The sequence below is a fragment of the Lepidochelys kempii genome, chromosome 5 (assembly GCF_965140265.1).
Source record: "Lepidochelys kempii isolate rLepKem1 chromosome 5, rLepKem1.hap2, whole genome shotgun sequence".
Lineage (NCBI taxonomy): Eukaryota > Metazoa > Chordata > Testudines > Cheloniidae > Lepidochelys > Lepidochelys kempii.
Genome location: NC_133260.1, coordinates 23,128,278 through 23,151,319, shown reverse-complemented (window position 1 = coordinate 23,151,319; position 23,042 = coordinate 23,128,278). Strand labels below are relative to the sequence as shown.

The 23,042-nt window shown below is 42.8% G+C and overlaps 1 protein-coding gene across 9 annotated transcripts in view; it reads left to right on the top strand.

Moving 5' to 3' along the window:
- Positions 1-23,042, top strand: part of PDZD2 (PDZ domain containing 2) — a 334,633-nt gene that overhangs the window by 108,151 nt on the left and 203,440 nt on the right. The window contains exon 1 of one of the 9 annotated variants that reach the window (XM_073343670.1): positions 10,897-10,921. The exons of the other annotated variants lie outside the window; for them this stretch is intronic. The gene's annotated coding sequence lies outside the window, so the exon portion shown is untranslated. Of the gene's footprint in view, positions 1-10,896; positions 10,922-23,042 lie in introns of those variants that run through there. 9 annotated transcript variants of the gene reach the window in all.

The following is a 23,042-nucleotide window of genomic DNA, read 5'->3' as shown; positions in this document are numbered from 1 at the left end:
TTTTCTTCTTTTTAAATTTTTTTTTTTAATAAATTTTCATAAAGAAACAAACAATAAAAATACAAGACTGACAGCGTGTATAGATTACCAAATACCACATGTTTCACCAGGCAGCCAATAAAATTACACAATTATGCAACTTAACAACTTATCGGAGCTGCAAGACCAGACAATATTACAGAGACATAACACGTTAGGGTGGGGGTAACAATAGTGGTTTTTTTTTAAAAAGACACACACACAAATAGGCAAAAAAGGGAAGGCAGGAACCGGGGGCAGGGGGTAGGGAAGGAGCGTAGTCGATGATTTTGTTTACGCCATTTACAGAATGTGTCACAAAAGACCGCTGACAATCTACAGAAGTTAGAGCAGCCTATTACTTCTGCCTCATTCGTTCAGTGTTGGCATACTCACGTCTGTGGACTGTGCTTCTGTAGGGCCTGAATCTGTGAGGGCTGAGCATCTCCTGCAAGGTCCTGAGCACCCTGAGCTCCTCGTGAAGTCAATGGCAGTTGAGGTCAGTCAGCACCTTGAGTGGAAGAACGTAGCATCTCCAAGGATCAGGCCCATAGTGGTTGTGTAACCAATTTTGCCATTTCGTGTTCGGAAAGCTGAGTCTGGTTTTAGTTTTGTTTTTTTAGTAATTATTTGTTTAGGAAGTTTTAACAAGTTTACAAATCATTATCATGGAAACAATGGAAATAAAACGTTAATCATCTCTGAGCTTTTTTTTTTTTCTTTTTCTGCGTGTATCTTTCTGTTTAGAGAAATATTGTGCAGTATCATCAAATCTCTCTATTTGTCAGAAGGCTACCATATTACAGAGTGAACTTCCTTACATCACCTAGCATGTGTTGTTTCTCAAGATCTTACTTAACTCAATGAAAATACTAACTCTGGTCCTATTTATTAAATCAGTGTGTCTGGCAAACATTAATATTTAAAAATATAATTGGATAGGTGAGATGTTTATTGCAGACAAATGTACTTTGAGCAATGAATAAATGGAAATCAAAACTTTCAAGTAGCTATTTGTCCTCTGTCTGTTTTGCGAGGTTTGTACTTGATGTGTTCTTCCACAACAAAAATGCCCCCATTATTTTGAACCATTCCTCCAATTTTTTACCAGTAAGAGGCCATAAGTAGTCTAGTAGATGAGAGATTAAATCTTCGTTTCTCTGAGGGTGATCATGTCAGCTAGGAAGCCCCAAGAGGATTACCAGAGAAATGTTTGGTAATGTACATCCACCCATTTGATATATTTAATTGCAAATCACACCCCAATACTTTTGGATGACTGGACATGTCATCTTTTTAGTTTTAATGTCAAAACTGAAAAGCTTCCCTCAACTAAAAGAGGGAAAGGAAAAGAGGGGGCAAAAGTAAGTTACAGTTAAAAGTGTATTTCAAAGGAGTCTACCCACCACCCCAAAATCATGTTACATTGCTTTACAAAAATTCAATACCTCCTAAAACATCCAAACATTACAATGCCTGGAAATGTACAAAGAAAAGGAGGACTTGTGGCACCTTAAAGACTAACAAATTTATTTGAACATAAGCTGTCGTGAGCTACAGCTCACTTCATCTGATGTAGCTGTAGCTCACGAAAGCTTATGCTCAAATAAATTTATTAGTCGCTAAGGTGCCACAAGTCCTCCTTTTCTTTTTGCGGATACAAACTAACATGGCGGCTACTCTGAAACCTGGAAATGTACAGTTAAGGGATCCAGTCAGTTTTCTGTCACCCACAAACCCAGGATAATTTTGACAACATGACTTGAAAATTATTTTTCCGGTCTTCGCACCCCTTATCCCTCAAATTTCCCCAAAGAATTTTACCATGGGATGAGATGTGGCATATGAAATTGCAGGGGAATTGATTTCTTTTCAAAGAAGTTGGGGCCCCAACTATTACAAATCAGACTTATAATGGGGAGTTAGCTTCAAGCTGAACTATTTAGGGTGAAGTACTGGCCCCATTGACGACAATGGCAAACGCCCCACTGACTTGAGTAGGGCCAGGATCCTACCCATAGTGTCTACTGCTACTGTATTTTATATTCAGCGGTGTTTTTAGCTGTGATGGGTTGTAAAGCTTTTCTATTAAACTGATCAGTATTATTTGGAGTAGAATCTTGCACATGTTAAATATGCAAACTTGATAAAACTCAACTCAGGCTTTCTCTCCCCACTTCTCAGTAGCGTGATAATGTGGTGTTGAACTTCTAGAGACCTAGAATTAGAGCCAAATTACCCCTGTCAAAACGAACAAAATATATTATTACTCCTGCTGGAATTCTGTGCCACTGTGCAGTGCAGAATTTGCACAGAATTAATGTTCCCAGCAGAATTTTATTTTTTCATGAAGAATTTGTGATTTCCATCAAAATTCTTCTTTTTTCCCAATTTTATGTGTTTCGTATGGATTGGTTTCGTATACCTGTAACGTCTTTGCGCACATATGAACCTGAACCCAACCCCTGCGCTCCCACCTATGACTGCACCCCTCCCCAGCACTCCTGCCTGCACCTGGTATGGGGGCGCACATACCACCTCCAGAGACAAAGGGGTGTTCCTGGCAAACCATGTATCTGACCCAACCACACAAACACAGACACTCTCCCCGACACACACACTCTACCCTGGGTCTCCCTTCCCCATGCAAACCACCTGCTATCCTACAACTAAACTACTGCTAACTCACCAATCCTCCCTCCTGCTACAGTGGCAGGACGCAAAAACCTTACAATACATATAGAAGCTTGAACCTGGACAAGACATGACTGACAGACACATAAAACAGTCTTTAAAGATGCTAGCACTCTCTTAGGCTGGGTTGTTACAGTACTTTTGTATAACATACTTTTGTATAATGATTTTGTTTAAATTAAATATTTAATTTCACTGAAACAGAAGATAATTGTCAACAAAGATGCATCAAGTTCTGTGTTAATATGCCTAGAAAGGAATCTATTTGTCAAAAAACATTTCCTGAATCTTTTTTGTTGTCTGTATTGTTACAGACATACTTGCTGACAGGTATTTTGAAATAAATTACCAAAATAATTGAAACTGGCATGATTATATTGTGTTATTTTGATAAATAAAATATGCAGAATTTTAAAATATTGTGCACAGAATTTTAATTTTTTGGTGCAGAATTGCCCCAGGAGTAATAGATAGATTTTGTTTGCTAACTTGTCACAACTGGTGAGTTGCAATGGGCTTCAGTCATTAGTGTGAGTTAGTGAGGTTCTGTTTTCTAACAGTTGCTTCTGGTATTGTATGCACCACATCCAAGAGTTAGTTCCAAGTGTGTGAAGAGCTAAATTCTCTTCTGAACTCCATGAGGTAGTGGTCTTCAAGAGCTTATAACTCTTCTGGAGCTCTGTACACAGAGAAAGTGCAGAATAGACACCAGGACATCTGTTGTGTGGATTGGAATGGAGAAGGTAGATCTCAAACCTTTCTGAGTAGAATTGGTAAAAAAATCGGGAGGAAAGTTTGCAAAATACTTTGAAAATTTTGGTCATTTTTGCTCTGCATGTTTCAAAAAGAATTTTTTTGTGTATTTGTAATTTTTTATGATAATTTTTTATGAACATTTTTATTAAAAATCTTTGTTTTTGTCCCCTCCCTTCTATTCTACTTCTCCTTTCCCCTCCTTCCTTCCTTCTTCCACATTGCCACTAAAAAAGTGGGGGGCAGGGCATAAAAGAGGGAGGAAAGACAAAAAGCTAAATTCCCCCCCAAAACATTTTGAAAAAATATTTTTTGAAAGTTCTAGATTTCAAGAGAAGGCTATTTTTCAGTGTGTGTCGGGGGGGTGGGGTACACAGACTTCATTACAAAAATGTGAGCTGTCTTATTTCAGAGGGAAGTGCTCTTATTATTCTGCATTTTATCACAAAGACACGGCTTTCTGCCACATTGTGGTGAGAGGCTGGCAGTGCAATAAGTATTTTGCCATAATCGCTGTCTGTTTTGCCCATTGGTGGCTGTGGCAATCTTTGGAGAAACCACAAGAGTTCAAAATGATGATTCATTTAGGGCAGTGGTTGAAATACTTCTGTTTTCAGTAATCACAGAAATAAATTTCTTGGCCCAGATGTTCCTTAGTAGGCTCAGTCATTAGAATTTCCTTAAACATTCTACTACACATAGATGCATACACACAATTTATACAGTGAAAAAATTTAGGGAAAGTTGGGATGATTTCCCTGCCTGATAGAATCATCCTGTCTGATAGCTGTTGTCATTCCACTTTTTGCCTTGTGGAATAAATTAGATTGTACCAACTGCCAATTTTAAAAAAAAATTCTCCAGAGAAAAGTACACCAGATGCCCCCAAACACTTGAAATTCGACAAGCGGATCACTGTGCTTTATTGGAAATGGATGCAGTATATTTTTTCAGGAACAAAGTATAAACACTTTCAACAAAGTGCAGTTTAAGAGAAGCTTGTTTGCCCAGTGTTCTTTCCTTGGTTATGTGTATGAGAAAATATTTTTGTTTTAATGTGAAAACAAATGAATAAGTTTCCTGACCACTCATCCCAGGACAACAGGCAAAATTATTATGGGAACTTCCTGTTAAAATACTTACAGCATTTCACCGAGTTCAAAACATTGTTTTCTCCAAAGCCTAAAACAGTGGCTCCTCCTCATAGAATTGAAGGGATTAAATTTCACTCGACTAACCTAAAAATCCAAGCTGCTGTAGATAATTGTTATTGCCTTCATTTTATTTACAATTATGAAACCACAGTGGGCTCCAGTTATGGAGCCCAAAGACCTGGGTCTGCTTAGCACAAGTGTGCAGCTCGAAATGCTTTGGTAGCCCCCAGCAGATGTGCTCTGAAGATAATGAATTAACAGCCCAAGAAAACCTTGGCTTGTGCTATTCTTTTCAAATGGAATTTGTATTTTCAGAGCCAGTCAGTGTGCAATGGATCTGTACAAAATGAGAAATAATCTGCCCTACGTGAGGCTAATACTCCTCAGACACAGTAGATCATCCCACCAAGAGGATTTACACTCCAAATGTTGGCACTCAGAGTCCCAAGTGCACTGCGGGGCTTCCCCAAAGCACTGTGGCGATGGATATTAAGCCCTTTCAAAAGCTAGTAGGGCTAGAAGATATTTGTGCCGTGTTGTTTTTTTCCTTTCTTTAAGTCCCCAGGAAAGATAAAGGCAGACTAGCTAAACATGTTGAGAAATAATTTGCAGGAAGAAATGAGCTTTCTCCATAATCCTCCCTCAAGAGTAAAGGACTTTAGCAGAGGGTCACTAATCCCCAAAGTCGGCAGACATCACAGAGCTTGTTTGCCTTCTTTGCTTTGTGAATGGGAGCCTGGGTTTGCCGTGCTCCCCCTCTCCGTTCTCTCTGCTCACATAACGTCTGGCTTCCCTCTCCCACCTCTCCTTGCACGGTCGCTCTACTATTGAGACGAGAGCCTTCTCCCCTGCTGCTGGAACATACTGTCTATCCCTGGCTCATCCACACACTATCAGTTTTCAAATCTCTATTGCCCCTGCCTCTGATTTCCCTTCCTGGTTGTTAGCTTTCTGACTGAACGCCATTCAGAGTCCAGTCTTCTGTCTCATGTCCATTCTGTAAAGTGCCTTGGGATAGCTGGTACCATAGTTGCCTTCCCTCTCCAGGGAAAGGGGGATGGGAAGCCTGGAGCCATCAAAAGGCAGAGAAGCTCACTGGAAGGGAGGCTAGAATGAAAATATTGGGGTTGGAAGAGGGACCTTTAAGCCTGGGGCAGTTCAGAGATTCTGGCTCTGATCTAGTGACTATTGAAGGCAATGGACAGATTCCCACTGATTTGAAGGGTGCTGGATCGTGCCTACGTGTGTTCCAAACAAATTTCCCACCGACCCACCCACCCGCCCCCCCACCAAAAAAACAGGCTTGGTAGGAGGCTGGTGAGGCTGTCCCTGAGTGTGTAAAAGGCTTTGTGGTAAATAACAAATCTGACAAGTGCGTTAGCACCAGAGTGCTAAAAGACCCTCTATTAAGACAGAGGCTCATCGGTGCCAAATGCATGGTACGTATCTCCATTTCAGTATATGCTCTTGTAGTGCAAGCATTTTTCCGAGATAGTAGCTGATCAGACTGAAAAGTGCTTGCACTATGAGATCTAGAGAGCAAGTTGCCATTTTCCCTGGGAGTTCCAGTCTTGCGGCAGGTACCTCTGCTTCCCAAGCTACAGGACAGTCTCTGACGATCCCTGCAGAATTCCGCATGAATCTCATTCATCTGCAAACTGCACAAAATATGGCAACTCGTCTCTGCCCCTCAGCAAAGAGCAGGTGAGGTTTCCTACCAGGAGGGCATTGCTATTTTCACACACTCACCGATGGTGCATTTGCTACACAGCACAGAGTGCTTTAGCCATGCATAATTAAAGACGTAATTGTTCAAATCAAGGCACAGAGAACATTCTATGCCCATTCTCCTCACTCTTTCTGTAATTTTTGTGTGTTCACTCACTGACTCACAGTGTTCGGTCATTCTCAGTGGTATTTCCAGTCTGTTAATGATAAGCAACTACATTTAATAAGCTGGAAGTCAAAGGAAGTTTGCATAGGGCCAGGTTGCATGGTTAAGGCATGAGCCCTGCACAGAGATGGTGTAGACTAGAGCTGCCCTAATTGAGGGGGTGGGAGGGCTGACCCAAACACGGGGATGGGCAAGCTGCCACACTTATTAAGAACATGCAGCATGATCTCCATTTTCAGCTGTGTTGGCTGGTGTGGTGGGGATATAGGAAAAAGGTAGGTCACGCTTCCCCTCCATCCTGTTTGAGTAGTTGCCCCAGGGAGAAGTCCCTGCACTTAGAGGAACTCCAAGATTCAGTGCTCCTGCATAGGGGAGAGGGGCTCAAGAGGAGCAGAGGCAGGCTATTGCACCTTCCCACCCACCTTGTGTATCCATGCGTGACAGCTCCCATCTTGAGCGACACACAGGTAAAAGCATGAGCTGCCTCAGCTTGAGCTAGAGAGTCCAGGCTCTCTCAGCAGGGCTGTAAGACTCTTATCCTATGTGGAGCAGCCATAAAGGGGGACTCCCGACACACCGACTAGTGGGTTACTCATGCAAAGGTCATGCTGAGTCTCAGGCCAAGAAACAAGGCACCGAGCGTCAGCGTGCTGTTTAGGAACAGAAGCGAGAACGATACAGATGGAAAGTGGAAGTCTGCTCAGCAGAGAATGCAGATGACTTTTGTAAAAAAGAAAAGAAACAGCTGGTTTGGTGAACGATTTTGGGGCAATGTCTCTTTCGTTCTGTTGAAGAGCTTTACACTCTGCTTATCTGATATGACACTTCCCTCCAGGTGAAGAGTGGTGTCACGCACTCCCGGATGCTCACTTTCCCTCTTTGAACCAGGTGCAGGATATGGTATGACGGGCTTATGTACCAGACAGAGGCCAGCCTTTAATAGCTCTCTCCATTTCCATTGCTGACTTTGAGTGAAAGGCAGCACACTCACCATAGCAGAGACTGTGCCTTCAGACAGAGCTCATTATATGGCTGTAATCAGCAAAAAGATAACATGAGCAAGAACAAATGGAACTATTTGGATATGGTGGGCAGGTTGCGGCAGCTCAGGAAGATGTAGTTTGACAGATTCTTGCCCTGTCATTACAGGGGTAACATAATTAACTTGCAGCCAGTGAAAACAGCAGCAAATCCTATTCTACACCACCCAGTACTCTGTGGCCGGAAGCCCTGCCAAAGATATGCTTTTGTTAAAACTTCTTCCATAAGAAACTGACATGACTAGGAAGAAAACTTATTTGGGCTATGTTAAAACAGAAGAGCAAAACTAAATGGGAGAATTCTTGACAAGTTGAACTAAGGGGTTATTTTTCCTGCTGATGACTAAGACCTACTGGCACATTTTAGAAAGGATTCATGTATAAGTATGCATGTCTCTGCTCCTTCGATTTTATAATTAATTAATTGTTTTTTGCATGTATGAACCGTATATATGTGTAACCCCCACACCTCCTGGGGGTGGTGGTCTGTCCCAGCTAGTAGCACTGAGACCACTTAGAGAGAGAGATAAAATGAGTCTGCTCTACAGCCTTAGCTAAGAGCCAGTTGGCTTTTAGCTCATGCGGTAGAGGCTCATGCACTAAGCTCCAGAGGTCCTTGCTGACGACCGGGGTCTGTCGGCGTAACACATGCACTTAAATATTCCAGGGCCATGATAGCCCTTTGGTTTCCTGTAAGACCCATATATGGAAATTAGGGATGGATGTAATTCTCTTGGAAGGAAAAAGAATTATTGTTGTGATTGAGTTTTCCTGGTCAGTTACTAAAGAAACCTTTCAGAGTGGTAGCTGTGTTAGTCTGTATCGGCAAAAATGACGAGGAGTCCTTGTGGCACCTTAGAGACTTTATTTGGGCATAAGCTTTCGTGGGCTAAAACCCACTCCGTGCATCTGATGAAGTGGGTTATAGCCCATGAAAGCTTTTTCCCAAACAAATTTGTTAGTCTCTAGGGTGCCACAAGGACGCCTCATTGTTTTTTAAAGAAACCTTGTCCCTGGGTCAAACGAGTCCAGACTAGCTAACTGGTAGGAAGAAAGGGTTTACTGATGCCCTTCTAAATTACCTCATGTTCAAATAAAAATAGATGTGTTGCCCCATCCTTATGTTGTACTAGGGCCCACGTGTCTATGAAAGGCCCACACGTCCTGCATGGCCAATATCATTCTTTTTATTGCATAGTGCCCAAAGGCCAATCGAGAACTGAACCTCATTGTAACCAGTAGACTCTGGAATACCTTCTGAATGACTAGGCAAGCTAATCAGTTAATTAAAGGAGCTGCAATAAAGTGCTCTATCATGATGAAGCAGTGAAGTTCTCTGCTGGAAAATTAGTTGCCGTGATAATGACAGTAAGACAGTTTTGGACATGAAGTTCTTGTTAAAATGGTTTTAAGATGTAGACTTTTGTTTTAATCTACAAGATTTCCTGGTTTGTACCTTAACAAAAATTCAGACACAACATAGATTTTTCTGTTTCCTCCAGGGGGCAATGTCTTATAAATATTTTGAGCAACAGGGTTGTGTGATTTTTGTTTTGTAGCACTGTGCAGTCTAGCTTAACATATTTTAGATCTCATGAGGCATCAAAGAGAAATGCTTCTGTGCATACCTCTTTGTATACATGATTAATATATATTTCTGTGTGGGAATTTTTATTTACCAAATACAATTGTGGCTCTGTTCAGGGACTATAGCATGTCTAAGCTTTGGGAAGACGATAGTGCAGAAAAGGCATGTGTTAATCAACAGAACTTGAGAGCTGTGCTATTTCATAAGGGCCTGAGTGTCCTTTTATGCTATTGTAAGTCCACTGACTTCAATATGGTTACGTCTTATTTAAACTGGTGTAAGAGAATAGTATCAAATGCTAAGCAGTTGCCATGTAGTTCACTTTAGTAATGCAGCACAGAAGTCAAGCTGAAAGTAACTTGACTGGTCCAATGTAAATTGTGAAACCCAGGCAATGTAAGGGTTTTCTTTAATTGCTCATCACCCTACTAGTAATTGAAAGTTGAGGCTGAAATTCACCTGTTTCTCTAACTTGCTTGATAGATGTATAGTAGGGGTCCAAGTCTGAATTCGTTGTTGTGCTCCCAAACTCTCATGGGAATTAACGGGAATCAGGGGATGCTGGATTGGCCCTAGGAGTTGATGTACATTAGTGGCGCATAGGTATTAAAGATCACTCTGTGTTGGAAGCTAAGGGGAGGCTCCATTTCGTCTAAGCACTGGCACATGTGCTTAAATCCATCCCTATTCCTGCAAGCACTGAAGCGTTGCTGGGTCAGATCAAGTGTCCAGCTCTCAGTTGCTGTGATTTTGCAGGTTTATCATTATTTTAACTTTCTTTTTGCAGTTTAATTTCCCTTTTTATGATCGTAACTATTGACTTTCCTATGTGAAATTAGATTTAGGGGACCAATAAAATTCAGATCCTTTCCCCCTGCCCAATGGTAACTGGGTCTCTGGAATTTCACTGTAACGGCCTATTGGATTAACCTGCACATGTTCACAAAGCTCTTGTGTTAAAATTCCTTATGGGATGTTCACTCCAACAGCGTAACTAGGGAACTAAAGTTGTCAAGTCTTCTAAATTAATAAGGTGTTTTTTCCCGCCTCTCCCTCCCCCATACAGGAAAAGCAAGTAATTCAAGAAAAATATTTATCCCCAGAAATGTTCTAGTTGAAAACAATGGGCCATGAGTCAAGTGAGCAGTAGTCCCATTAACGTCAGTGGCACTAGCCATCTGACTAAAGCAAACAGGACTAGCCCTCTGTGGTTTGAGTAACAGGAAGACTAATAAATCTGAATGCAGAACTTTCTCCCCACCACCCCACCCCATAACTCCTACAGTTTAAACAGGTGGAAGCTTCTTTTTAATTTCCAACTGCTGGCCAGACCAGTCCCTGAAAGCTCATGCTCAAATAAATTGGTTAGTCTCTAAGGTGCCACAAGTACTCCTTTTCTTTTTGCAAAGACAGACTAACATGTCTGTTACCCTGAAACCTGTTCTGTTTTGGTAGATTTAGATATCAGATTAGTAAAAATAAAGGTTTTTACAATTTATAGTCTCTGGAAAAAAGGACATCAGCCCAATTTTAGACTGCTAGTAGAGAAATAAATGTCCTGAGTTCCATTTCCTGAGCCAGAAATGCGTGATTTAGTTGACAGATAACCTCAGGCCTCTATGTACGTATGTATGTCACACTGATTTAGTGAATGTGGTCATGTCTCCCTTTAGTGGCTGGTCCTGGGAAGTATGACAGCTTAGTGCAGGGGTCGGCAACCTTTCGGAAGTGCTGTGCCGAGTCTTCACTTATTCACGCTAATTTAAGGATTCGCATGCCGGTAATACATTTTAATGTTTTTAGAAGGTCTCTCTCTCTAAGTCTATATTCTATAACTAAACTATTGTTGTATGTAAAGTAAACAGGGTTTTTAAAATGTTTAGAAAGCTCCATTTAAAATTAAATTAAAATGCAGATCTTATCAGTTTCGTGCAGTGGTTCTTAACCTGGGGTGCATGCACCCCCTGGGGGTGCGAGATGCCCTTTCTGGGGGTGTGAGACATGTGAGATTTTTTTTTGGAAGGTAAATCATCAAAAACACAAATTAAGCACAGGCACATAAGTACAACTACTTTGTGTCATCACACCTATGTATTTATTAACATAATACGTTTTTTAACGATTACTGTAATATACAAAGTTTTTACGTTTTTAAGTTTTCAAGTTTTTAAGCTAATTATAGTGTAATTTTTGATAAGCACTGCAGAGCACTGGGCCCAGGCCAGAAGCAGAGCCCTGGGCTGGCTGCCGGTACCCCAAGCCGGCAGGAGGGCTGAGCAGGGCCGGAGGCCTGGACCCTGGCTGGCAGGGGGCCGGGTGGCTGGAACCCCAGACCGGCAGCAAGGTGAGTGGGGCTGGCGGCTGGTATCCCACGCTAGCAGCAGGATGAGCAGGCAGATGGCCGGGACCCCGGCTGGCAAGGGGCAGGCGGCCGGACCCCCAGACTGTCAGCAGGCTGAGCTGGGTGGCGGACAGAACCCCAGATCAGCAGCGGCTCACCCACTGCCGGTCTGGGGTTCCGCCGGCTCCTGCCAGCTGGGGGTCCTGGCTGCCAGACCTGCTCAGCCCGCTGCCGGCTAGGGGTTCCGTTCACTCAGGCCAGCAGCGGGCTGAGTGGGACCGGTGGCCAAGACCTTGGCTGGCAAGGGGCCAGCGGCCCAAACTCCAGACTGTCGGCGGGCTGAGCAGGGCTGGCGGACAGAACCCCAGACTGACGACAGCTCAGCCCGCTGCTGGTCTGGGGTTCCGTCCGCCGGCTCCTGCCAGCCGGGTATCCTGGCCGCTGGCCCCGCTCAGCCCACTGCAGCCTGGGGTTCCGTTCACCCAGGCAGGCAGTGGGCTGAGCGGGGCCGGTGGCCGGGACCCCGGCTGGCAGCAGCGTGCCAGTAAAAATTGGCTTGCGTGCCGCCTTTTGCCGACCCCTGGCTTAGTGCTTAATCACTGTTAGGGAATTATTCTTTACCTTCAGTTATAAGGGCCTATGTTTTTGGGGTTCAGTCCCCTCTGATGACCTGTGATGTCTGTAGGATATGTTACACATGGAGTGCTGCAGGTTAGCAAATAAAAGGGCTAAAGGTCATTGTTTCTGCCTTCTGCTCTGCCTTTTGCTTTCTTGCTGTGAAGGGCTTTGGAGAGCAGCTTTATTGCATAGAAGAGTGCGGCTTAGGAGCCCTGACTCTGGTATCGCTGACACTAGGATAACTCCATGGTCTTTGGTGGAGTTACTTTTAGTTTACTTTGGTGTAAGTAAACCTGACCAAACTATAAGTAGTGTTGTTTCTGAGTTGATTTGTTTTAGTTCATTACGTGCATTCAGAAAACAAGTAGTGAGCACAGTAGGAAAACTGTGTGTCATAAATTATCAAATTTAATTTGAATGAGCAATGTAGTTAAAAGAAAACTGATTTCAATAATTTACCAGCGATGCTGCACAGAGAGAAATAATAAAGCTGATGTATATTGATGTGGAATGCATCAGAAGTTAATGGCTGGAGCTCGGAAGTCTAAGTCAACAAAAGTTTACCACAGAGCTCTGTGTATGTGGCTTGGGTTTTAAATAATGTATGAAAAAACTAGAGTCTTGGTGCTTATAAAAGATTATTTTATGGCATGGGTGATTAAAGATCACACCTAAGGTTCATATGCCAGACCCTGGAAAACATATTTGAGGGTCATTATACAACAAAAGAAATCTCAGGCAACTTGGTGCAGAAATAAACATCTGTATTGAGGGATATGGACTTCAGAAGAGATTGGAAAGAAATAAAAGAAGTAAAGAGGTAGAAATAGCTTTATGTCTGAAGAAAGATGGGGAAATAATTGATGTCAGACCCTGGAGAAGCTTTGAGTGGGGCAGAATCATTAAGCCTTATAATACTTACAGCTGGTTGAATAAGAGACCAAAGTATGTGTTTAATATGTTTTATTTATTGGTTGAATATGGTATTAGCAGAATATGGTTCAGCCAACCCTAATAATCAAAGATAATTATCATATGTTGATGATATATTTGTCTGCAAACATCATCCCTCATCTCCCATGGCCTACTGATTTCTCTAACCTTCAGTGTTCTCACATCTAATGATTATATCAGTAGCAAGTCTGAAGAATATTGGAAGTCATATTTTTCCTTGTTTGGACAAGCTTCCTATAACACTCTCGACATGTACAGGAATATTCCAAGCCACCCAGATATATATTGCATTGGACAATCATGGATCCTCCTCAAACCACTGCAAGAGCTCCCTGACAAAAGATTCGCAAAAAGAAAAGGAGGACTTGTGGCACCTTAGAGACTAACCAATTTATTTGAGCATAAGCTTTCGTGAGCTACAGCTCACTTCATCGGATGGTTAGTCTCTAAGGTGCCACAAGTACTCCTTTTCTTTTTGCGAATACAGACTAACACGGCTGTTACTCTGAAACCTGACGAAAGATTACATACCTAGACTACCAAGATGCAGGCTGTGGTCCTGATTCTCTTCTCACCTATGCCTGGGTAACTAAGATCAGAAACAGGCATGTAATTGAGGTAAATTCCTCTAAAACTCTATCTTGTGCCTCTTGGTTTCTTGTTGTTTGTTATTTGTGAATTTTTCATCTTTCTTTTGGTAATTATACACCTATTGCCACCTCCCTAAATTACCATTTGTACTGGTGAATATATTAATCATATAAGTGAATAACTTTTCTTATCTATACACCTGTATCTTAAATCAGGCATCAGTTAGTGAGACCTTCCCTGTATAACACGCACTCCACCCTCAACACAACACACACTTTTTCTGTCACTTTGGGAATTTTCCTTAGCTTATGGAACTGCTGACTACCTGTCTGTACTGCAGGTATTCTAACACAGGATTGCTTGCATAAAGGGTAATAGCAGGATATCTTTTAAAACATCTCTTGCTCCAGACAGACATTTGAGCTATGTGGGTAACCTTATGAGGGATGTACCTGATAATTATGAAATTTAACAATTACTGTCCAGTACTGTCTGGTGCATCTATGAGGCACAAATGTAGGAGAGTGAAAAGACTTATTTACCTATAGAGTTTGTTACATTAGTTAAAGAGTGGAAAAACTGAACTGTATTTTTCTAAATTTTTCCTCCAGGCCAGAAATCTGTCTCTTTATGCTCTTGGTGCAGACTTTAACGCCATAAAACAAGAGGTTTTTTTATTCCAGCCAACATGCAGCTGAAATTTGGTTCCCAGATACACTATTTTAGGTTTTCTGTAAATAAGGAGGTTCAAAGTCAAGCATGCTGCAGCTGCCAATTTTGTTTTGAGCAAACACTCTCTAACAAAAGACATTCATAGTTTTTTACAAACTTTGCATATTATACACTCACCTGTTCATCCTAGAGAGCTGAAGCTGTTCAAAAGTCTAGCATATAGCTCTGCATAGCAGAAGTTTGTTTACATGGGAAAAAATTCACCAGGACTCTGGGAAACTTATTAATAGAGATGAACTTGTATCCTGTTCAATTAAAAATCCTTTTTTGTGAGTAGTCCTGTGCAAGTTGTAACAGGCTTCTTAGAGAGCAATTGAACCAAGAGGGGAAACAATATCAACATCAAGATAAGCATGCAATATTTTTTAAAGGATTAAAACGAACCATATAATTATTCCCATGACTGGTGTGTTTTCAGAGTAGGAACAGTTTGGTAAGGACAGGCAAGTTTTAAAGTTTTCTCCCTCATATATCCTCTCTCACATGCATACTTCATATCCGTTTTCCTTGCTTAGTAGTTTTCAATTACACCAGCGTGGAGATCTTGATGTCTTCATCTAATTTATGACGGATAAGTGTCCACATCCCAACCTCCACATCCCAACGAACACCAGAGGGCACGCTGGCAGGCAGTCTCAACCAGGGCAATGAGACTGATCCTTTCTCAGAGGTCAGAGTTGAAGCACATTGCTGTAGAGTGTGGAGAAGTCTGCACTGCTGTCACTCATGATGTTCTTGTTTGGGAAGAGAGGACAGCAATCTCTAGGGTCTGTCAATCCAACACCTTTTGTAAGTACTAAATTCACACACACAATTATGTGAAAAAAAGTGAATGATAGATGTTGCTGAGATCACTGAGATCCTCATCATGTGCTTTTCTTCAGCATCCACCTGAGAAACTGAAGGTTACATCCTGGAGAATAGACGCATGTGCCTGGGGGAATGTGAAATGTTAAAAGGTTTTGTGACTTTCATTTTTGCTAGAGTAGTTGTTCATTAGAAGTTTTAACCTTTAGATTGTGGTGGATACTGTAGACACTCTTGTATAGTCATTGAGAACCCAATCGTCCTTTCAGTGAACTCAACAGCAAAACCAGCTCTTGATTTCAAGGAGGGAAGGATCAGGTCTCTAATTAGCAAAATGAAGTCAACCCCAATGTTAAAAATTGAAGAAGAATACGAAATTCCTTTGGATTAATCTAAAACACTCATAAGTATAACATTCATAAGTAGTATAATAGTAGAAGGGATAGTATGGACAGACAAGAAGCATTCTTAATACCCCTGGAAAAAATAATGTTCCTATCTTTCAATGCATTTTAATGGAGCAGGGAGGGATCTCAAATGTGAGATAAAAGCAACATAGATTTGGAGGATCTGTTTCTGATTTCACTTATATCAGTCGTAAGCCACTGTTCTTAAGAGTTAACCTTGATTTATGCTGGTTTAGAGCAGAAGAATGAGGTCTACATTATCTTTCATTGAACAGTAAGTTTCACAAACTGGACACATAAGAAAATACACCAGCCCCAGAGAGTTCAGGTGAAGCAAGGGATCAGTCAGAAACCCCTGATCCAAAGAGACTGAGGGATGAAGTGAGGTAAATGCAATTAACATATCAGAGGGACCCTGCCCATGAAGTGCACAAAATCTTTTTGACAGTACCAGATGCTGCTGTGAGATGATGTGGAGACTATAATGAAGGCATGCTGCACCATCCAACCCAAGACGGAAGCCTAGCAGATTAAATTTGTATGAAATGAAGCCTGCAGATTAATTTTGCAGGAATAATTGAACTTGGGCATTAGAGGGGCCTGAATCAAGAAATCCAATTTAGATCTCATATTTAAGGAAAAAAGGACAAATTCTGGCAATATTCTTAAAATGGTTTAAAAATGAAAATACGTAAAAACAGCTACAGTATGTTCCTGCATATCAATCCAGAGCCTGATGAGAGCGATCAAGAGAGACAAAATCCTCTATAAGCCTTGTGTATGTTTTAAGGAAGATTCTTGAAACGATAATAATTGACAGGTGTATGGCACATTTCAACATGCCTGGGTAGTACACAGAGATAAAATGCAGTGTTTAAAAAGCAAATGAGATCTTGGGTTATACTGTGTCTATAATATGGTATAAAGCACAATATATTGCATTGATGGAAGCTATTGTAGCCTGAAATAAAAGCACATTTGGAACAATCTCTGCAGCTCTGATTAATATACTAGAGTCAGGGCATTGGTGCGACTAATATAAATTACTTCAGGATGGAGCTAGAGATACTGGAGGGGGCAGCCACTGCTGTAACCTGGGTTATTTTGTGTGTTTAAGAGGATGGAAAGTGTTAGTTGGCCCTTTCCTAGGGAGCAGCACTCATGGAATATATGTTTCCCAGAGTGAAGTTCACCCTGTAGAGAGGGCCAGCAGAAGCTCCATTTGCCACTTGAATCCCACATAAGTACTATGCTGAGGGCAAAAGTGCTAGATAGGCCTTGTGCTGGCTCTCTGCAGAGGGTTGAATTTCATCCCTAGCACTCAACTATTCCTATGGTAACTCTGAGAATGTGGCAGGTCAGTGCTTCCGTTACTATGAGCTCTTCTTGAGTTTGCCTGTGTGCTCTCTACGCTGGTTAAAGGTTTGATTGCTGACAAAAGGTTTGTCCTTGGTCCCCTATCAACTTCTGTTCAAACAGTTTAGCTGCTAAGTGCTCTTGACTGGAGACTGAAAAGGGGATTGAGTCTCTGTTTCCCATGCTCCTTCTGTCTCTCAGAGGTCTTACCAGGTCTTGATCATGCTTTGAAAGTGGCTTAGTCCCATCTCCATTGTCTGTTACATTACTTTCAGCACCAAAGGGGGTGGGGTAAGGACTGGGTATCAGTAATGGATCCTTTTACTCCCTAGCACTCAACTATTCCTATAGTAACTCTGAGAATGTGGCAGGTCAGTGCTTCCGTTACTATGAGCTCTTCTTGAGTTTGCCTGTGTGCTCTCTACGCTGGTTAAAGGTTTGATTGCTGACAAAAGGTTTGTCCTTGGTCCCCTATCAACTTCTGTTCAAACAGTTTAGCTGCTAAGTGCTCTCGACTGGAGACTGAAAAGGGGATTGAGTCTCTGTTTCCCATGCTCCTTCTGTCTCTCAGAGGTCTTACCAGGTCTTGATCATGCTTTGAAAGTGGCTTAGTCCCATCTCCATTGTCTGTTACATTACTTTCAGCACCAAAGGGGGTGGGGTAAGGACTGGGTATCAGTAATGGATCCTTTTACTCCCTAGCACTCAACTATTCCTATAGTAACTCTGAGAATGTGGCAGGTCAGTGCTTCCGTTACTATGAGCTCTTCTTGAGTTTGCCTGTGTGCTCTCTACGCTGGTTAAAGGTTTGATTGCTGACAAAAGGTTTGTCCTTGGTCCCCTATCAACTTCTGTTCAAACAGTTTAGCTGCTAAGTGCTCTTGACTGGAGACTGAAAAGGGGATTGAGTCTCTGTTTCCCATGCTCCTTCTGTCTCTCAGAGGTCTTACCAGGTCTTGATCATGCTTTGAAAGTGGCTTAGTCCCATCTCCATTGTCTGTTACATTACTTTCAGCACCAAAGGGGGTGGGGTAAGGACTGGGTATCAGTAATGGATCCTTTTACTCCCTAGCACTCAACTATTCCTATAGTAACTCTGAGAATGTGGCAGGTCAGTGCTTCCGTTACTATGAGCTCTTCTTGAGTTTGCCTGTGTGCTCTCTACGCTGGTTAAAGGTTTGATTGCTGACAAAAGGTTTGTCCTTGGTCCCCTATCAACTTCTGTTCAAACAGTTTAGCTGCTAAGTGCTCTTGACTGGAGACTGAAAAGGGGATTGAGTCTCTGTTTCCCATGCTCCTTCTGTCTCTCAGAGGTCTTACCAGGTCTTGATCATGCTTTGAAAGTGGCTTAGTCCCATCTCCATTGTCTGTTACATTACTTTCAGCACCAAAGGGGGTGGGGTAAGGACTGGGTATCAGTAATGGATCCTTTTCCTGGAGTAAGTCACTATATATCGGCAAAGAGTCCTGTGGCACCTTATAGACTAACAGGCGTATTGGCGCATGAGCTTTCGTCGGTGAATACCCACTTCGTCGGATGCACTATGTATCTTTCACTATAACTCACAATGCTCAAAGATGGCTCTGAGAATGAAGTCCTGGTGATTTGCTACTTCTCTGCTGGATCTTCCCATCAGTCTGCTGCACTTATTTGGTAGGTTTACTTTTCTGACAACTAATATTAGAAGAACTTTTGTGTACAAAACTAAAGGATTTCTATAACGGGGATAGAGGCTCTCTGCAAAACCCATCAATGCCTCAGAAGCAGCATGAAGCTGTCTCGAGTTAGTTATTTGGTGTTTTTAAATACTGTTTCCAAATATAAACCTGAGCAGTTACTGGGTAATGAAATGTCTGGCACTTTGTGTGCTGTGTGTGGTCTCAGGATGTTTTCTTGGAAGATGCAGATTGCTGCTCTTGCAAAATCCATTTGATAACTATGATTCCCCTTCCCCATGGTTGCTGTGCTTCTTGTGTAACTTTTTACACCCAACAGAACTGGAGTTAAAATAGTTTGCTTTCTGAATTCTCTCTCTGGAGTAAAAGTGTCCGTAGGTTATGTTCTGAAATGCTAACCTTTGTACAGACGAGGAAACAAAAATTCAAAACACAACCTTTGATTCAACCAAAATGTTCATGTCTTTAGTTACACAAATAATATTGGGAAGAGGTTAAAGAGTGAGAAAGCTGTGGCTTAACCCTGAGGGGGAAAAGATAGGAATTTAAATATAGATCTACAAATAATAAGCATATATTTTCAGAAATATTCATGGAAATATTCTTAACTCAATACACAAAAAAGGATTATCTGAGATGAAATGTGCAGATCTACATAATGGACACAATCCTGTTCCCATGGAAGCTGATGGCAACCCATCCACTCACACCAGTGATGCAGGATTGGGCTGAAAGTTCATGTGAAGTTAGAATCTGGTCCTTCACTCTTTGGTTTTTAAAGGACACTGTCAACTCTAAATTTGGCTCCTAAATGAAATTTTTCTAAAAACAAGCTTAGATAAAACCTTAGAGTAGTAGAGATGTTCCCAACAGTGTTTAAAAGATTCCAATGAAAACAGATTACTTTAAAACAAATAAACATTCCCCCACAATGTCTAAAACTCAAAAGTGAAAGTGACTATGAGAAAGGTGAAATTGACTTAATTGTTCAGAGAAATGGAAATAGTAAACAAACACTGAGAGGTAAACTGGAACTTTAAAATTCTTTCACTTTTAATAATCTACGGTGTTAGTGTAATAAGTAAACAAATTATTTTAGTGCCAAGCAAAATGGTTGTATCACCCATAAATCTGGAATTACCGCAAAATAATAATCTATGGGATTATTATTATGATGGAAGGGCATAATGAGTGGGGTCCCGCAGGGATCAGTTCTGGGGCCAGTTCTGTTCAATATCTTCATCAGTGATTTAGATAATAGCATAGAGAGTACACTTATAAAGTTTGTGGACTATACCAAACTGGAAGGAGTTCCAAATGTTTTGGAGGATAGGATTATAATTCAAAATGATCTGATCAAATTGGAAAAATGGTCTGAAGTAAATAGGATGAAATCCAATAAGGACAAATGCAAAGTACTCCACTTAGGAAGGAACAATCAGATGCACATATACAAAATGGGAAATGACTTCCTAGGAAGGAGTACTGCGGAGAGGGATCTGGGGTAATAGTGGATCACAAGCTAAATAGGAGTCAATAGTGTAACACTGTTGCAAAAAAAAAAAAAAAGGCAAACATCATTTTGGGATTAATTAGCAGGAGTGTTGTAAGCAAGACATGAGAAGTAATTCTTCTGCTCTACTTCGTGCTGATTAGGCCTCAACTAGAGTATTGTCTCCAGTTCTGGGCCCCACATTTCAGGAAAGATGTGGACAATTTGGAGAAAGTCCAGAGAAGAGCAACAAAAATAATTAAAGGTCTAGAAAATGTGACCTGTGACAGAAGATTGAAAACATTGGGTTTGTTTAGTTTGGAAAAGAGAAGACCGAGAGGGACGTAACAATTTTCAAGTACACAAAAGGTTGTTACAAGGAGGAGGGAGAAAAATTGTTCTTCTTAGCTCTGTGGATAGGACAAGAAGCAATGGGCTTCTTCTGTGGCAAGGGAGGTTTAGGTTGGACATTAGGAAAAACTTCCTGTCAGGGTAGTTAAGCACTGGAATAAATTGCCTAGGGAGGTTGTGGAATCTCTCCGTCACTGGAGATTTTTAAGAGCAGGTTAGACAAACACCTGTCAGGGATGGTCTAGCTAATACTTAGTCCTGCCATGAGTTCAGGGGTCTGGACTAGATGACCTCTTGAGGTCCCTTCCAGTCCTACGATTCTATGATTTACAAAGAACGGCTCAGTAAAGCAAAAATAACTTAGCTGCAACACATACACAAGTTTTATTGTACTGCTGTAGTTATGTAAAGAGTGCTTGGCAGAATGTTCTCTTACAATAGAAATTTTATTTATATATGATGATTATTTTTAAAATGATCAGTCTGGAAGTAGAGCTTGAATGAAGAAAAAGACAGCAACTATAACATGGTTGTTCGCTAACTGAACAAATGCTTGCCCATAAACAACTCCGTTCTTGAAGGGCCAGGTTTCTGGTTCATGTAATAAATTTGGAACCAGTAGTCCAGAAAGGCACTTGTGCAAAGAAGATGGGGAGGGCTATGTATAGTGTCACCACTAAAACAGACACAGTGCCTAGATAAGAGTTCTGTAAAATTCCACTTTGGAAGAATGAGACTCTCGTGTTTTGAATGTCAGCTACTGTTTAATAGTCTGGAAGAATGTGTAATTCCATGGGCAAGTTAATTATAGAAAGGCAAGGGAGGTGTCATTTGATTTGTAAAAATCTACATAAGAACATAAAAATGGCAATATTGGGTCAGACCAATAGTCCATTGATCCCAGTATCCTGTCTTCCAACAGTGGCCAGTCCCAGATGCTTCAGAGGGAATGAAAAGAACAGGGCAATTATTGAGTGATCCACCCCGCCATCCAGTCCCAGTTTCTGGCAGTCAGGGGTTTAAAACAGGCGTCGGCAAACTACAGCCTGCGGGCCAGATCGGGACCCTCAGGGCTTTGGATCTGGCCCACGGGACTGCGCCCCACGGTGCCGCAGGTCCCGGGCCGCTCTCAGAAGCAGCCAGCACCATGTCCCTGGGGCCCCAGGTGGGGGCAGAGGGCTCCGTGCGTTGCCCTTGCCTCCATGCACCGCCCCCCGCCCCCCGCCCCCGCCGCAGCTCCCATTGGCCAGAACAGGGAACTGCGGTCAATGGGATCTTTGGTGGAGGTACCTGGAGGCGTGGCAAGGACAGCGCGCAGAGCCCTGTGCTGCCCCCGCCCCCCCCGGGGCTGCACAGGGACGTGGTTCCGGCTGCTTCCTGGAGTGGTGCGGCATGGGGCCAGGGCAGGCAGGCAGGGAACCTGCCCTGACCCCTGTGTGCACCACTGCTACCCCAGAGCCGCTTTAGGTAAGCGGAGCTGGGCCGGAGGCTGAACCCCTACTGCACTCCACCCCCCAACTCCCTGCCCTAAGCCCCCTGCCTGCACCTTGCACCCCAACTCCCTGTCCTGAGCCCCCGCCACACCCCTGTGCACCCCAACCCCCTGTCCTGAGTCCCCTGCTGCACCCCGCACCCCTCCTGCACACCAACTCCCTGCCCTGAGCCCCCTGCCTGCACCTCGCTCCCCTCCTGCACACCGACCCCCTGCCCTGAGCCCCCTGCCTGCACCTCGCTCCCCTCCTGCACACCGACCCCCTGCCCTGAGCCCCCTGCCACACCCCGCATGCCTCCTGCACCCCAACCCCCTGCTCTGAGCTCCCTCCTGCAGTCTGCACCCCGCCTGCAACCCTGACCTGAGTCCCCTTCTGCACTCTGCACCCCTCCTGCACCCAAGCCCCCTTCCCTGAGCCCCCTCATACATCCCATTCCCCTCCTCTGCCCCAATCCCTTGCCCTGAGCCCGTTCCTGCACACCGCACCCCCTCCCACACCCCGCACTCCCTCCCGCACCCCAACCCCCTGCCCCAGCCCTGCATACAATTTCCCCACCCAGATGTGGCCCTCAGCCCAAAAAGTTTGCCCACCCCTGGTTTAGAGGCACCCGAAGCATGGGGGTTGCATCTCTGACCATCTTGGCTAATAACCACTGATGGACCTATCCTCCATGCAGTTATCTAATTCTGAAACCAGTTATTCTTTTGGCCTTCACAGCATCCGCTGGCAACAAGTTCCACAGGTTGACTGCATGCTGTGTGAAGAAATACTTCCTTATGTTCGTTTAAACTACAGAACCATAATTCAAGGGTGTCATCCTCTGCAGCATGGCAGGGGTACTTGCTGCCCCCCCTGGCTACCAGCTCCAAGTTCTCTGGTTGGTGGAAATTTTGATAATACAGTGTCATCGGAAACGGGTCCAGTTGTGCGTCAGTCGACAGTCCTTTCTCCCACGAACACAATGGTACCAGATATGACACACCTAGAATAATTATATACCTGGAAAACATTTAAAAATCAACTTTTTAAAATTATACTTTTACAAAGGCATGTCAAACATGCAGTCCTCACAAAGTTAAGTT